Here is a 12,937-nt window from a genome sequence, read left to right on the forward strand (position 1 = left end):
TGGTATAGTTTTGGGTTACTTTTTAGTTTGGTTAGACCTTTGACATGCAACGTTTATACCTATCATGTTATTCCATTTAAGTTTGTTTCCAGCACCACCTCATTTTAAATTTTTTGTAGTTATCTCTCTGCCTCATTTAATCAGATTATGGGTCATCCCTTGTTATTCAGCTGTTGACTTTAAATACTTTACGCACACCATCTAACACTTGGTCACCTGCCGAGGCTTATTTTTCAGCACTTCACTCACTCAAGTTGTATGATCTTTTGATCTCTCTGCCTATAAACTCTGTGTCTGTGTGCTCTTCTCTCTCACTACATCTGATGAAGGTGCTGTACTCCATAAACTTGTGATTTCAAATCAACCTGATGTCGTGTGACATCTGACTTAGTTATTATAAATATAGGCATTGCAATCATCATCGAGAGACAGGAAACAGAGACAGAGACCAGTCGTATGTGAGAAAGAGATGCTGGGCACAAATCAGAGACCAAAAATCAGAACAGGAAGCATTGTAGAAGTAGCATGTATTGTCATCAGTTCCTGTGATTTTAAAGTTACAGCTAAAATTGGAATGAACAAGTAAAAACAGCTTGCAGATATAGAAATATTGAACAAGCTTTAATTTAGCAAGTGGCTTTTTTTAAAACCTAACTTTTTATAAGATCCCATGGCCAGATTTGAAGTCCCAAAATATATTATTCATGAAATGATTTTTGATATAAATGGTGTAGGTTATTTATATAGTTATTCTCTGATAATGGGAGTTGAATTCAGGCCTCTGGCCCAGAAATCGGGACACGACCACAGCACCATTGAAGCTGGTGTATTCAGGGTTGTGTACAAGTTGAAACATAAATAACACAGGGATCGATGACTCCTGCTACCTCTTAATTCCTGATCAAAGATTTTTCATGTTATGATTTTTGAACTCAATTGACCGGGGTCTTTCATTCTGTTGCACCATTGGGCTAGTTTCAAGGTAAGTTTCCTATCTCTCATCTGTGACTATGAGGAGTTTGGAGGTCATTTATGCTGCGAATAATAAAAAAGTCTTGCTTTACTTTTTCCAGCACCACATTTTTCAACTCTGGTCTCCAGCATCTGCAGTCCTCACTTTTTCCTTGTTTTATAGAAGGCATGTAAATCAATCTGAAATTATTAACTCCAGTTCCTCTTGGTCTTCTAAAACATCTCCAAATCAACATTCCTCAGTGTACTGTGTACAGGTCAGACCTCCATATCATGTAGGCAATAGAGAAAGTGCAAAAGAATTTGTGATGTTACCAAACTGAGTGATTGTACCTTTTGAGAAGAATCAATAAGCCTAGCAAAAGGACAGAGCAGTGCCATGATTGCGGTGTTTAAAATTATGAAATGATTTTGATCAGCTGGACAAAGATGTTTCCACTACTCCTGTAGTCCAAAACTCTGCCCTCTAAATGTCAGAGAGCCATCTTAGGGGATTTGGGATGAATCTATTTGTCTACATAGTAATGAGAATGTGCAACTGTCAACCATTAGAAATAATTGAGGGAAATCGCACAGATGCATTCAATGGGAAGCTGGATAAACAGATGAAGAAGGAATATGGGTGATGTTAATAAACTGAAATAAAAATTAGTGGGAAGAGGCTGAACTGGAATGTTAGAGCTGAACCAACTGGGCTGATTTCTGTCATGTAATTCTGTGCAAGATTGTTTTCATTCCCATCTTGTGTTGATTTAATGAGGGTTGGAAATGTGTTGATGCCAAACTATTGGTACTTGTATTTTTCAATAAATTCAGTCTTCAGATGTGGGTGTCACTGGCAAAGAGTTATTTATTATTCATCCATTGTTGACTGTCTTGTTTGCTCACATTAGATGGGTACATATGATGATGCTGCTATTCCCTGCTAGAATGGCAGTTCTGTTGTTAGTGATGAGGATTGTGTTATGTAGCTCTCCTTCACTCACTGCACTTTTCTGAAAAAATCATACTCCTTTTTATTGGGAAATGTAGTTTTGGTGGTCATGGGTTTTGTTTGCTACAATTTGTTGAGACTAACTTTTAGTAGATTCTGTGGATGGTTTGCTGTAGTGCACTGTTTCAATAGTCTTTGCTTGCTGAGTAAATTGACTTTTGTTTACCAGAAAATTAACAGACACAAATCTGACCTTAAATCTCTCTCACCTCCAACACATAGGTTAATACAATGATATCAGTGAATGTGCTACTTCTCTCGGACAATTGAGAGTCAATTAGTGACATTTCAGCTTGTTCAAACTTCTTGGGATGTTGGCATTCACCTGTAGTTTGCACACCTACTGATTCCCACTAAGAATGACTTGCTCTGACTTTGAATTTAACCAAGACCTTATTTTTCTGATATCAATTTTGTCAGTATTATCTTAATGTTATGCCAATTAGGACTACGATGCCAGCTGTACTATTTCACTTATGTAGATGGTCGTGGTTGTGATGCCATTCACAACTCCTCTGCACCAATTCTGCTGTTTGATTACTTGTCCGATTACTATCCTGTTAACCTTGCACCATCATCCATTCATTCATTTAATCTTTCTTACCTTCCGCATTATCACAGAAGTTCTGTGTTAACGTCCTACCTCTCCACTCCTGACCAGGCACCCAAACAATCTTCCCTGGATAGCAAAATAAAGATTCACTAGGTACTGAATGATAACTGATGCTGACACCAGCAGAGATGTTTTCTTCCTTCAGCAGTGTCACAGGCATGTTGACATCTGCTCAAAAGACAGACTTTGGTTAAACTGAAAGCCGGCAACTTTTAAAGTTTGATGTTCCATTAGCCATCAAACTGATGAACACTAACACCTCCCCGATCCCTTCCTTGTTATGTTGCAATGTGATCCATCGTTAATAGACATCCAATATATTTATTTTGCTTTCAATATGCCATGAAGTCAGTTTTTTTATTATGTTTAAAAAAATTACAATCTTTACTCCTTTTCTTTGTGCTCATTTCCTTTGAACTGTTGGTTCCAGCATCTGTGTCTGATGTGTGGGAAAATGCAATGACAACATCAGGAGTCAAAATTAGGGAACATGAGATTGGTGAATGACGGATGAGAGAAGGTGCCTAGGAGAGGACAAAGGGAGCGTGAGAAATTCATGAGGATGTAAGAGCGGGAAGATTTTTCAGAGACGAAGAATCCCTTTCTTGTTAGAAGAAAACAATTTCAGTAATGATTCAGAGCAGTAAATGTGCTTGCACTGGCTTGCTTTGATTTATAAGTCATCATTCATCACAGCAAAATCTTTGTCCTTGCCATAACAAAGAGCAAAATATTCAGACTTTGGTCTGCTTGTTCAGGCCAGGAAACATACATAAGGTGGCATGGTGGCTCAGTGGTTAGCACTGCTGCCTCACAGCACCAGGGTCGATGCCAGCCTTGTGTGACAGTCTGTGTGGAGTTTGCACATTCTCCCTGTGTCTGCGTGGATTTCCTACCACAGTCCAAAGATGTGCAGCTCCAGTGAATTGGCCATGCTAAATTGCTCAATAGTGTTACGTGCATTAGTCAGAGGGAAATGGGGGTCTAGATGGGTTACTCTTCGGAGGGTCAGTGTGGACTTGTTGGGCCAAAGGGCCTGTTTCCATGCTGTACGGAATCTAATCTAATCTAATAAATGCAGAGGAACTGGCTTGGATCCAGGTTTTCCAGACTGGCTGTCATGACCCATAATGGGGTCATGAGCACTGAGCCAGCAATGGCTGCCTTGGAGCTCCAAGTGTTAACAGCAATGAGGCTCCTTTTAAATCCTCACATTACTTTAATCATGATCATAACCTAACTGACTGATCTTTAACGCCTGACTCCTGCTCACAAATAAAAACTAATGAAAACGTAGATTGCTAAATATCACTGAGGACTAAACATTTTGTGTCTCCGCCTCCACTCTCAACTCTCCCCATCCGTTCCCAGAAAATTCTGCATTTGGATGTAAACTTGAAGCTCCTTTTGGAGGAACTGGGATTTGAGATCCAACCTGCTGTAAAAGTGGCAGTTGAACAGCTGAGTTCCCCAGTGTAGATTACCCTCTAGTGGTGGTTCTAGTATCTACAGTGCAAGTCATCCCAAAAGGACTTGGCTTTCAGTCATTGAAAGTCAATATAAAAACTGGAATAATCAGTAAATTGACAAGCTCTTCACACCTGACTTATTGGCTGTGTTTATATAGGCAATTTGTTGGCAACTCGTCTGCCATGATAAGGTGTCAGCTGTGGCTGAGTTGATAACTCTCTTGTCCCCGAGTCAGGAGACCTTGAGTCCAAGGCTCACTGTAAAGATTTGAGTTTTATCATCTATGCTGTTGCTACCACTGTGTTCCTGCATTCTCAGAGGCACTCTTTGGGAAGAGTTGTAGCTCTTGTCTCTCCAGCAAATGCCATAGATTTATGTCACTGAGAGTCTACGGGTTCTGGTATATGTTGATTACTGTCAATCACTATTTATTCTTAAGCAAAGTCACTTAAACGCATGCAAAAGCCGAAGATGCTTGAACTTTGAAATAAAAAAGATAAAAAGCCTGTGAATACTTGTCAAGTCTTGGGAGAATCTGTAACGGTAGAAAATCAGTTAATATTTCAAATTGATGACAATGATGAGTTCTGAGGAATGGTAATTAACCTGAATCTTAACAGTTTTTCTCTCTACAGATGCTTCTTGACCAATTTTTTTTTTTGCATTTGCAGTTTTTCTTTACGTTACTTAAAGGATGATTTGTAATGGTGTGGAAGCTTGCTGTACACAAAATGCCTTCTTTGTTTCCTCCATTACAATAATGACTAATCTTCACAAGCATCTCAATGACTTCAATGTCCTTAGGTTTAAAAGTTGCTGGAATGCTGACTGCGATGTGTACTTACAAGTTTTTTTTGTATCCGTATGGTACTTTGGTTTGGATTTTTATTTATTCACGGGATGTGGGTGTTGCTGACTGGGCCAGCATATATTGTCCATCCCTAACTGCCTGTTTATCTGAGTGGGTTGCTAGGGCCATGCCAGATGGCAGTTAAGAGTCAAGCAAATTCCTGTGAGTCTGCAGTTGCATGTTAACCAAACCAGGTTAGGGCAATGAAATGGAAGGTTTTTTTGAATCAATGTGTAGGGAATAATGGTTTCCGTTGGTAGTAGCTCAGTAAACAGGACACAGATTTAGTTTGAAGATTAGAGTGGTGCTGGAAAAGGACAGCAGGTCAGGCAGCATCCAAGGAGCAGGGAAATCGATGTTTTGGGCAAAAGCCCTTCATCATCCTGCTCAATTTTCCTGCTCCTCATATGCTACCTGACCTGCCGTGCTTTTCCAGCGCCATTCTAATCTTGATTCTAATCTCCAGCATCTGCAGTACCCACTTCCGTCTACAGATTTAGATTGGCTGAGTAAAGAAACAGCGACACAGCATGGAGAATCTTCTTTAATACCAAGAGTTATAACCTGTAGTGGATTGCCTGGAAGGCTGGTGGAAGCAGATGGTTGCATTCAAAAGGGAATTGGGTGAATAGTTGAAAAGTGGTGAGGGGAGGAGGAAAGGGGAGGGATAAGAGTCATAGAGAAGATGTACAGCACGGAAACAGAACCTTCGGTCCAACCCGTCCATGCCAACCAGATATCCCAACCCAATTTAGTCCCACCTGCCAGCACCCAGCCCATTTTTAAAAAATCTATTTTCTGTGTTTGAAGATGGTATCAAGAGTGGTGACACTAAACAAGATTTTTCACTATTTGTAATAAATACATGGGACAATAAATCAAATTAATATATTCCTTCATACTCTTGGGCAGTAAAAGTAAATCCATCTTATTTTATACATTGTTAATGCAGTTAGTATCTACTGTTTTGACTTTAAGGTTATGTTCCCTTGTCCTGGAATCTAGCCCACTTACTGGCATTACTCTTCTTGATTTTGCTTTGGACTTGACCGCTACAGTTTACTGATCAACAGACATGAATTTCAACATCTCCTTGGACATGCACTGTTGGTAACTTTTCAACAGTAGAAAAGATCCAGAGTGAAAAAAAGCCAAAGGAATTAATGGCAAAAATTAGGCTCTCTATCAAACAGGTGGCACAAGTATCATGAGCCAGATGAGCTTCTAAGGTGCAAACCTACCCACTGGAGTATCAAGGATGAGGAGTGATCTTATTGAAATATATAAGATCCTGCAGGAACTTGATAAGTGGACACTTACTACTGAAAAGATGTATCCTCTCTGTAGGAGACACTGGAATGAGGGAGCACAATTTAAAAATAATGGGTTTCACCTTTAAGATTGAGATGAGGAGGACGTCATTTTCTGTGGGTCTTGCGTCTGTGGAACTTTTTCCCAGTGAATGGGATGCAAAGTCGTTGAGTATTTTTAAGGCAGAGGTAGGTAGATAGGTTCTTGACTAAGAACACTTGAAGGGTAGTAAATATGTGTCTTTCCAACATTGTCTGCTGATAATTCTTATGGATAGCTTGTGTTACTGGAGATGACACTGGCACTGAAGTAAGTAAAAACAGTGGGTGGGGGAGGAATAATTTGCAGCAGATATTGGGAAGGCTTGTTCGGTGCTAAAAGCTGTGAAGGTATGGTCCTTTCTTGTTATATCCAGTAGGGGGTGTGACTGATACATCTAAAGAAGGACCTGAAATAAAATTGAATTCCATAATTGATGTACCTAATGAGGTTTCATTTTTCTGAGGGATTGTCTAGCCAAAGGTAATGAGCGGCTGGGTTTTGGAGCTTTCTAATTTGATTTGAATTAAGAAAGAATCTGATTGTAAACCGGGACGCCGGATGTGTGTTATAAGATAATCATTTTTAGAATTCTGCTTGCTGTAAAATGGAAATATGAATTATCAATTATAATTGACAGGTAGGCTAACCATTCAAGGTATTAAGCTGTGAATGTAATCCCAGGCAGTAGACGTCAATTTGACATAATATCATCTAAATCTGTGACTTGAGTTTTATAATTTATAGAAAATTGATTTTTGGATGATTAATATGAACAATTGACATTGCCATTTGCACAAAGCAAAGTCCTTCAAACAAAAAGGAGATGAATTACTCTTAATGAATCTGTTTTTTAGCCTGGACAGAGAACATTGGGAACCAGTACATTGAGACAACTTCCCTACTCTTCTGACTAAACATCAAGAACACCTGCATTAATGATAATACAAAGTTTGAGAGAAGATTTGTAGCTCGTTGTTGTGGTTCTGTTCGCCGAGCTGGGAATTTGTGTTGCAGACGTTTCGTCCCCTGTCTAAGTGACATCCTCAGTGCTTGGGAGCCTCCTGTGAAGCGCTTCTGCGATGTTTCCTCCAGCATTTGTAGTGGTTTGTCTCTGCCGCTTCCGGTTGTCCGTTCCAGCTGCCCGCTGTAGTGGCCGGTATATTGGGTCCAGGTCGATGTGTTTGTTGATAGAATCTGTGGATGAGTGCCATGCCTTTAGGAATTCCCGGACTGTTCTCTGTTTGGCTTGTCCTATAATAGCAGTGTTGTCCCAGTCAAACTCATGTTGCTTGTTATCCACGTATGTGGCTACTAAGGATAGCTGGTCGTGTCATTTCGTGGCTAGTTGGTGTTCATGGATACGGATGGTTAGCTGTCTTCCTGTTTGTCCTATGTAATGTTTTGTGCAGTCCTTGCATGGGATTTTGTAGCTGAAAATGTGTTGCTGGTTAAAGCACAGCAGGTTAGGCAGCATCCAAGGAATAGGAAATTCGACGTTTCGGGCATAAGCCCTTCATTGGTTTTGCTCATGCTGGGTATCGGATCCTTTGTCCTGGTGAGTTGTTGTCTGAGAGTGGCTGTTGGTTTGTGTGCTGTTATGAGTCCTAGTGGTCGTAGTAGTCTGGCTGTCAGTTCAGAAATGTTTTTGATGTATGGTAACGTGGCTCGTCCTTTGGGTTGTAGCATGTCCTCATACCATTGTCTTTCCCTTAGGAAATTGAGGGGGTATCCGTTTTTGGCGAATACATTGTAGAGGTTTTCTTCTTCCTCTTTTTGCAGTTCTGGTGTGCTGCAGTGTGTTGTGGCCCTTTTGAACTGTGTCTTGATGCAACTTCTTTTGTTTGTGTTGGGATGTTTGCTTTCATAGTTCAGGACTTGGTCTGTGTGTGTGTGGCTTTCCTGTATACCTTTGTGGTGAATTCTCCGTTCGGTGTTCTCTGTACCATCATGTCTAGGAATGGGAGTTGGTTGTCCTTTTCTTCCTCTCTCGTGAATTGGATTCCTGTGAGTGTGGTGTTGATGATCCGGTGTGTGTTTTCTATTTCTGTGTTTTTAATGATTACAAAATGGACTCATAGCAGAAACTGTAATGCAAAGATTAGAACAAACAGTCTTACCGCAAATTCAACCCAAACTCTGGGTCAGATATGTAGATGACACCTTTGTAATCGGCTACTGCAGCGGAACTGACAACCGGAAGCGACAGAGACAAACACTATAAATGCTGGAGGAAACATCACAGAAGCGCTTCACAGGAAGCTCCCAAGCACTGAGGATGTCACCTAGACAGGGGACGAAATGTCTGCAACACAAATTCCCAGCTCGGCGAACAGAACCACAATGATCATGATAATACACACACTGTGACAAGGGTCAGGCATCCACTCACTCCACCGCCAACACTCAGTAGCAGCAGCATGCTCTACCAATGAGATGAAGAGCAGGAATTCACCACAGATCCACAGACTTCACCTTCCAAGCCCATGACCACCTCCATCTAGAAGGATGTAGACAGCAGATACAAGGGAGCACCACCATCTTTACACTCCCCTTCAATCCTCTCACTATCCTGACTTGGAAATATATTGCCATTTTTTCACCTCTGGCTCAAAATTCTGGAATTCCCTCCCTAACGGCATTCTGGGTGAACCCACAGTGGGTGGACTGCAGCAGTTCAAGAAGGCAGCTCACCATCGCCTTCTCAAGGGCAACTAGGGATGGGCAATAAATGCTGGCTAACCAGTGATGCCCACATCCCACAAATGAATACATTTTTTTAAAAGGGTAATGACACATCAGGCTGCCCAAGCTTTAGCCTTGGCAAGGTTATAAGGAGGAGTGTGGTTTCGTTATTGTCTTTCACTGTTGGAGTTTAGATTCAGAAGTTTTGTGCAGTTGAAAGGAGTATACAAGAAAAAGTTGTCTTTAATTATCATAGGTAAACGTGCAAGTCATTGCACGCTGTATTTGGTGCCAGGATCGCAAATTTCACACTTATATGGAGTCAGGAATAAAATATGTTTTGCTATTGACCATAATGGGCTTAATGAACTGTCCTACTTCTCTATGTCATCCATCAGATATTTGCCCTTCTTTGAGACAATGGTTTAAATTGTTATTGCCACAAAATACTTCTATTTGGCGAATACTTCCGGTGATGGAAGTTTTGATTTCAGAAATTTGGCCTTTCCCCAGGCTACCAGACTGTTTTGACCTGAACTTTGAATGAATGGACTGAAAGCTTTCATTGTAGCACTGGGGCACGTAGGAATAAAGTTCAGTGTAGGAGGAGGAGCACAGCACAGAGTTCTGTATCTTTTCATTCCCTTTTAGTTAGCGGGGACTTTAAACATTCATACATTTGTCATTATGAGATATGTGAATGTGAAGAGACTCAGCGGATTGTCACAACTCTTTCTGCTAGCTTGTACCTTTTTGTTTCTCAATGAAGAATGTTCCATGAACCATTGTGGGGTTCAAGTGTTGCATTCATACCTTGTCCAACACCACTTGTGTTCCCTCAATATGTAAAAAGTTTCTTTGGCTGAGTGAGGCCAGTTGTTTAACCAGTTAACTTAGAGTTGTAAAAATAATTGTGCTGCATTTGGGCTTTTTATGGGTTTGTTTTTCTTCTGTTACTTAAGTTTAATTCTTTCTTGAAGCTTTGTACATTCAACAAAAGGAACTTTGTTTGTTGCCAGGGACCAATTAACCTTTGGTTCATTCAAATATGCTCAGGCCTGAAGGAATTTTACGTGCATGGAAATTGCTAGCAAAGACATATTTCATTTGCCTTCTGCTATTGATAGCAGAACAGTTTAGAGGAACTAAATGGCTACTTTATTTCAATACCAATCTTTAATATTGGAATGGGACTGTTAGTGTAGGATGCAGCAGTTGACTTTATAGGACAGTAGATCACAACAAGATGCTATTTAGAGACCATTAATGGAGTTGCTGATTCAACACAGCAATCCATCTATCAATATCTACAGCGGATTTAGGGCCAATGGGGCTGGGTTTTTGGAACATTCAATCAACAGTTGCCTGTCACCAAGCCCGCCACATGTCATATTATGTCTCAAATGACAAAAGCTGCCAAAATATTTTGTGGAATATGTGAGTGCAATTAGAGTGCAACAAATGATTTAGTATGTGACCATACAGGTGAGCGTCACCCATACTGCATAAACATCATAAATTCAGCATCAAAAGGACAGCAGGATATGACTGGTGTTTGTTTTAAATTGAAAACAGATAAAAAATATTCAGCCTCACTGCTTTAAGCTGGATCTTAAGGGAATATACGTGGCATATTGATTTTTGAGAAATAGTCTCTGCTTGCCAAAGCTGTCTATTTTTAGTTTCTCCAAAGAAAAACAGGCTGCAATGAGGTTATTTCCTGTTCTCAGCTTATAACACTTGACAGCATTATTTAGAAATGCAGGACAATTATTTCAGGGATTCTTGACTCCTAGTCTTGTGTATGTTTACTTTTTTGTTTCCTTGCTCACAGAATATGAACGTTGCTTGCCACGACAAATATGTATTACCCATGTCTACATCTGAATGGAAAAGGTTGGGCAATGATTTGGTTCTCACATTGTCCCTAATCTCTGAGCAAACTCCTGTTTTGTGGGGTGCTGGGTCATTAAATTTATTCCTCTTTTTTTCTTCAAATTGATAGAACGATCTGATAAAGGAATCTAGTCAGAAAGTCTTGAACAAGTGAACACAAATACCAGATGATTGGCAAGCAAACAAGGGGAATTTTTTTTAATGTGTGGGTATGAGCTGGAACGTACAGCCTGAAAGGACAGCGGAATCTGATTGAACAATTTCCATCAAATAAGCACTCAAGGGAAGAAAACCTCAGGGTCACAAGACAAGAGCAGGCACTGTGTAACAAATTGGACAGCTCATTGTGCACACGCACAATGGGTTAAACAGACCCTTGTTGTGCTCTACTGTCCTATAAGATATACTGCTGCATCCTGTACTAATAGTCCCATTCTAAGACTGACATTGGTTTTGAAATAAAGAAGCCATTTAGCTCCTCTAACCTGTTCTGCAATTTGATTGCATCATGGCTAATTTATAACTATTTGCTAATCACCCCATTCAGATATGTTAAGAGATACCTCTAAAGCATGGTGAGAATTCAACCCTGGTCTCCTGGGTCAGAGATGGGGACATTCTCACTGTATGGCCCAACATGGCTCCTTTGTATCTTGTCTCTGTGCACCCAGCTTGTTTACATAAAGCTTATTAGCCTTGTATTTAGGGTTCCTTTTCATATTTTTCATTTTTTTTCCTTCCCCATCAATTTCAGCAAATGTCTTTTTATTTCTCCAACCATTCACTTTATTAACTAGGGTAGAAACTGCGGTTGTAAAGAATACCATGCAAATGTAAATTTTGCCTTTTCTCTCCCACTGTTGAGATTGAATACAGTCTAGCACTTGTGTTTACGATTAACTTTCTTTGTTGAACCTCTGAAATTAAACAGTTAAATTTAGGAAAATAATTGTACTCCCTGTCCTTTGTAACCTTAGTAAAACGTGGGTGGCTGTGATCTAACATAGCATCCACATTATAGCAAGGGTAATCATATCAGATGCTCCTGATGCTGAGCTTAGGGGTCAATCGCTGCTCCTGGGATTGAATAGACAATTCCATGCAATAGCTGAGGGTGTGCTGCATGATTTGAGAGGTCCTGCTTCTGAGGGGATATTAAATCAAGGTCTTGTCTGTTCTAATCTTGTGATGCAACTTTGAAGCACAGGGAAGTTGTCTCAATGCCCTGGCTTCCAGTGTTCTCTATCCAATCCATACAACTAAAACCAGATTAATTTATAGTAATTCACCTCCTTTCTGTCTGTTGGACTTTGTGCAAATTGGCAATAACAATTGGTTATAAAACCTCTCATTAATCATTCAGCATTCTGAACAGGTAACCGGTATTTTTGAGAAATTCACCAGGATTTACACAACAATGATTACTAAACTATTACTAAACATGGCTGTTATGAGCAAAAATGTAAATAGATAATTACACGTGGGAAAATGGATAATGAAAAGCTGGAGAGAAATGGAAAGTGATGTTGAGAGAAGGGGATGGTAATGAAAGGCAGAAATGAATGACAAGGAGCAGCTAAGGAAATGAGGGGGCAACTAAAGCCATTAAGGAGGAAGGGATGCATCTTCGTTATCATTAATTCCCTGCTCAAAATTTGCTGCTGATGGTTAAGGTAGTAGAAGTAAGTGTCTTGCATTTATGTCACGTGACATAGGTAAGAGAATGCAAGGCAACAGATATTGAATTGTTGGAGGAAATGAGGAGCAGTGATGGAAGTTTGAAATGGTCATCAGTGAATGAAGAAATAACGGATGTTAGTGATGGCGTATCAGTAGAGTTGAGGTTGCAAATAGCATGTGGCTCCACATAAATCAATACTATTGACCAAGAAACCATATTTTTTGAAAGTAAATTCTCTCCAAATGTCTTGCTAGTGTAGCCATTTTTAAATTCTACATGCATGTTGGTGTTTCAATGCTTGAATCTTTGGAACATAGCATTAATCGGCCAAACTCGTATTGAGTAGTGATGTTAAGAATCTCTGAGTCATACTCAGTGAATTAACTCCGTTTGAGAATTTAAGTGAGTTCATTAATAACTCTTGTT

General features: G+C 40.0%; 1 protein-coding gene across 10 annotated transcripts in view; it reads left to right on the forward strand.

Moving 5' to 3' along the window:
- The window catches only part of dst (dystonin), a 624,072-nt gene that overhangs the window by 181,607 nt on the left and 429,528 nt on the right, over positions 1-12,937 (forward strand). The window lies entirely within an intron of this gene.

Source organism: Hemiscyllium ocellatum, chromosome 3 (assembly GCF_020745735.1).
Source record: "Hemiscyllium ocellatum isolate sHemOce1 chromosome 3, sHemOce1.pat.X.cur, whole genome shotgun sequence".
In the NCBI taxonomy this organism is placed as follows: Eukaryota; Metazoa; Chordata; class Chondrichthyes; order Orectolobiformes; family Hemiscylliidae; genus Hemiscyllium; species Hemiscyllium ocellatum.